Below are 5,294 nucleotides of genomic sequence, written 5' to 3'. Positions count from 1 at the left end.
CATGCTCAGATGTCCCTCTCCCCCATGATCTATCTCCTGGTATTCAAGTCATCCACACTCTTCTTGAGTGTGGTTGTGACCTGTGACTTGCTTCTAACAAAAATAATATAGCAAAAGTGACAGGCTGTCACTCCCAAAATTACTTTACATCATATAGTACACCATTTTCTTAGTAGACTTGCGTGTGTGTTGAAGAAAGTGGCCATGTGGTGAAAGCCCACCTGTCAAGGAACTGTGGGCATCCTCTAGCACCTGAGCACAATTTCCAGTCAGTGACCAGCAAGAATGCCAGGCTCTCTGTCCTACAAAAGTAAGCAAATGGATTCTGACAGCCTGAATGAACTAGGAACTGGGATTTTCCCCATTCAAGCCTCCAGCTATAAACTCAGCCCAGATGATACCTTGGTTGTATTCTTATGAGTCCTTAAGGAGAGGGCATGTCCATATTCCTGACCCACAATTAGAAATTGTGAACTAATTAATTTTCATTGTTTTAAATTTTTAAGTATGTGGTAATTTATTTTGAATTAATATAAATCGAATGCAAATAGTTAATGGAATAAATCAAAATTTCAATAACGCTGGCTTTTGGCAAATCACTGAGCAACTTTGCATTACTGTTCTATAAAAAGAATTAAACATTTTACTCACTTGCTAAAATGCTTGCTAGTATTTTATTAACTTGATAAAATAGCATCTATAGATTTCATTCCAATGTTGATTTACACAAATATCTATCCTATATGACTATAAAGAAATGTCACAATTTACTCCTTACCAAACTCTTATGCTACAACATGCCTTCTATTTAGTATCTTACCTAATATATAGGAGAAAGATTGAGTAACTTCTTTTCATAAAAACTTAAGCTTCATTTGGATAGCAGTATATGCTGTACTTTTAATATTCTGGTATATTTTTCTCTATTAACTTCAGCTTTAACTGGTTATTTCTGAAATATAGTCTGTGAATTTAGAAAGATCTCTAATAATTATAAAATAGAAAAATAAATATGTCATCACTACTTTAATTTTTAAAAGCAATGCTCAAAAAGATGTAGTTTTAAAAGTAAAGATGTTTAAATCACTGTTTCATTGTTTCCTTCTGCCATTTGCTTATTGTAACTAGCATAAATGAAGATCCACAAGTACTGCCAGAATTTCTGAATGTAGCATATTGGTGTGTCTTTCTAAAGTCATTCTTCTAGTGGGAAATACATGTTATAGAAACTGAACATTTTTTTTCTACTTAAAGGCCAAAGTTTTAAAAAAGATAAACACTTAAAACATAACTAGCTGAAAACAGAAAAATTCATACTTCTGGTATGTAAGAATTGCTCAAAACATTAGAGACCCATAACAATTCTACTATCTCATCATCCTCCAAAACCCAGTTGCCAGAGCCTTTAGCTAAGGTATGTTTGTGTATGTGTGTTTTCTTATTGCATTATGGAGTTTTCTTCCAAGATACCAAACAGATTTTAATCTTCTTCACTGTGTTGCCATTCCTTTTTCCCTAAATGTATTTCTTTATTATCAAATTGTTAAATTTATTTTTAAGTTTAGGAAAGCAAGAGTATCAATATGTATATCAGCCCTGCATTCACTATACCTTCATTCTCAGCATAGATAAACCAGGATTTAGGCATCATACTATTATTTGCTGTCACACCCAAATGATTTTTTTCTTACTATGTAATTGCACAAGGAAAAATAAAACAAGTATAAAATATTATTCACTTGTGTCTTATGAACCCAGGAAGGAATTATGAGAAAAGAACATCTTTACTTAGAATTAGATGGCCATTGGTTTGAATAATCTCTTACAACCATACTAATTGTATTACTTTGAAAGCTGATTCATCACTATTACCTCCCTTACCATATTTGTTGGAAAGTTTAAATAAGAAAATCAGAAAAGTTATGTAAAATTTCTGTATGCATCATAAGTTATCATTTAAAATAACATGCATTAAGTCACCTATCATATGGAAAGCTGTGCCACACATTTATATGATCAATGCAATACCTCTGTTTCAGTACTTGTGGCTCCATCAGCCCCATGTCAAGCTATCTTCTTTTATTTTTTAATGTTTTTTAATTGATTTTCAGAGAGAGAGGGAGAGAGAGAAAGAAACATCATCAATCTGCTGCTTCTTGCAGGCTCCCTACTGGGCATTGAGCCCGAAACCCAGGCATGTGCCCTGACCTGGAATCAATAGGTGACCTCTTCGTGAATGGATTGATGCTCCAACTGAGCCACACCAGTCAGGCTACTCTTTCCTTTTTAATTTCCCTGTCAAGGGGAATTCTCATAGAGTGTTCCTTATCAGGTCTATACCAATTACAGAATTTACATGCCTTTTTGGATGTCTTTCTCTGTCTCCATACTACTAAACAAAGTGCAAGCAAGAAGTACCTCAATTATTTCATTGGGTTCTATACATACTCTTTTCTGATTCATATAGTCCAGTGGTCCGCAAACTCATTAGTCAACAGAGCCAAATATCAACAATACAACGATTGAAATTTCTTTTGAGAGTCAAATTTTTTAAACTTAAACTATATAGGTAGGTACATTGTTATTAACTTAATTAGGGTACTCCTAAGGCTTAGGAAGAGCCACACTCAAGGGGCCAAAGAGCCGCTTGTGGCTCGCGAGCCGCAGTTTGCCAACCACGGGTATAATCTAATAGCAACCAGGCTATTCATGGTAATAAGTGTCAGTCATCCCCATTAATTTGGTAACTCCATCCTTTAGCTGTTGATCTACCAGTAAGAGGAGCCAAAACTGACCAGGACAACATTTTCTTTCAAGTTCAGAAGAACATTTAGTGTGTCCTCTGATAGAAGTGATTCCTGATCCCTCCAGGATATAGGACTACCAATACACAATAGGGTGAGAATGTATGGACAGGAAAAACACATTCTAAAAGTGGAATATTAGAAATAATTTTGAGAAAAACCAATCCTGATATCATTCCTTATTTCCCAGACTCTGTTTTTTTTTATTTTTATTGAATTTATTGGGATAACACTGGTTAATAAAATTATATAGGTTTCAGGTGAACAATTCTATAATACATAATTTCTATATTGTATCATGTGTTCACTATCCCAAGTAGACTGTGTGTCTTAGATTTGCAGAATGTAGCTGAGTTTTTAATAGGGCATTCCATTATTTTATTCAACTTACTGTTTCTAGTAATACAGTATACTGTAGAACCAAAGGTTCCTTTGGCCCTGTGTCCATTGTTGTACTTTTTTGGGCCCCAAAATAGATCCCTTATTGTGAGGCAAAGTTATTCATGATTGATGCAAAGCTTTAAGATGATAGTGCTGGCTGAGGAAAAGCTGACAGGAAAAGCATAACCATATTTAGAGTAAGGGTGAAATGCCTGTAAGGATGAATCTGTCCCCACTACAAGGTGGAAGGGAAGTTATGTAATAACTAGAGGCCCAGTGATGAAAATTTGTGCACTCGGGAGGGGGGTCCCTCAACCCAGCCAGTGCCCTATCGCAGTCTGGGACCTCTCGGGGGATGACCACCTGCTGGCTTAGGCCCGCTCCCCGGGGGATTGGGCCTAAGCTGGCAATCAGACATCCCTCTGGCAGCCCAGGAGCCCTCTGAGGATGTCCACTTGCTATCAGGGAGCAGGCTTAAGCTGCAGTAGGACATCCTTAGCACTGCTGAGGAGGCAAAAGGGGCTCCCACCACCACCACTGTACTGGCAACCCTCAGCCTGGCTTGTGGCTGAGCAGAGCTCCCCCTGTGGGAACTCACTGACCACCAGGGGGCAGCTCCTGCATTGAGCGTCTGCCCCCTGGTGGTCAGTGTGTGTCATAGTGACCAGTGATTCCCAGTTGTTCTGCTGTTAGGGTCAGTTTGCATATTACCCTTTTATTATATAGGATAGAGGCCTGGTGAATGGGTGGGGGCCAGCTGGTTTGCCCTGAAGTGTGTCTCAGTCAGGGTGGGGGTCCCGCTGGGGTGCCTGGCCAGCCTGGGTGAGGGGCTGATGGGTGTTTTCAGGTTGGTCACACTCCCTTCAGTGTGGGGGTCCCCACTGGGGTGCCTGGCCAGCCTGGGTGAGTGGCTGATGGCTGTTTTCAGGCTGGTCAAGCCCCCCCCTCAGTGGGGACCCTCACCCCATGGAGGTTTGGCCAGCCTGGGTGAGGGGCTGATGGGTGTTTCCAGGCTGGCCACATCCCCTTTAGGGTGGGGGGCCCCCATTGGGGTTCCTGGCCAGTCTAGGTGAGGGGCTGAGGGCCATTTTCAAGCTGGCCAAGCCCCCCTGGCAAAGGAAGCTCCCAGCCTCTCCTGTTTTTCTTTTTTTTATTCTGGGATTTATTTACCTTCTATAATTGAAACTTTGTTGCTTTGAGTGGAGCTCAGAGCTGGCCGCAGGAAGCTTGGCTTCCTCCATCATTGGGGCAACCAAGCCTCCTGCTCGCTCCAGTTCCGTGGCTTCCAGCCACCATCTTGGTTGGGTTAATTTGCATATAGTTGCTCTGATTGGCTGGTGGGCATGGCTTAAGGCGTAGCAAAGGTATGGTCAATTTGCATGTTTGTCTTTTATTAGTGTAGATATTTCAAGTAGCTTCCTAGTTTTCCTGAGGAACATTGCCATAACAAGGACTGAAATTTGATCTCTATTGCTGGCTGATTTGACATTCGATAGTATAAAAATCTATCAGACTTAGAGAGAGGAAAACAAAACTGGCCAAGTATAGCCCCCATTCTTTTGAAGAGTAGCAGAATATGCCACCTCAAAATATGTTGCTTTGGCCTAAGGGTTATTTTTAGCTGAAGGAAATTGAAATAAACAGATATAAGAGAAGACTTTTGCCTCCCCTTATTTGCCTAAAACCAAGAGATAAATTTACAAAGATGTCCCATATTCCTTCTGTACCTGGAAGAACAAAAGTTAATCGCCAAGGCAAACTTTAAACTATATTAGCCTAGGATGGCACCAATGGAATTTACAAAACAAAGTTTACTAACTATTATTTGTGTCATCCTTTTAAGGCCTGAAATTGTTTTCCTTTGCTCTGTAATTTATCCACAAATTTATTGTCCTTTATTGAAGATGTTATATAAGTCAGAGTTCTAAGCCACCCTTTTGAATTACTTATTTTCCCTTGGGTATCTCACATGTACAGGGATGGGGAAAAGTAGGATAATAATAATAATAATAATAATAATAATAATAACAGCAATAATCACAATTCTAAATGAATAATACAAGAATAAACTGTTTCACAAACTCTCAACTGTAAAGATACTTTTGTTCA

Source organism: Myotis daubentonii, chromosome X (assembly GCF_963259705.1).
Source record: "Myotis daubentonii chromosome X, mMyoDau2.1, whole genome shotgun sequence".
Taxonomy (NCBI): domain Eukaryota; kingdom Metazoa; phylum Chordata; class Mammalia; order Chiroptera; family Vespertilionidae; genus Myotis; species Myotis daubentonii.
This window is presented reverse-complemented; position numbering follows the sequence as displayed.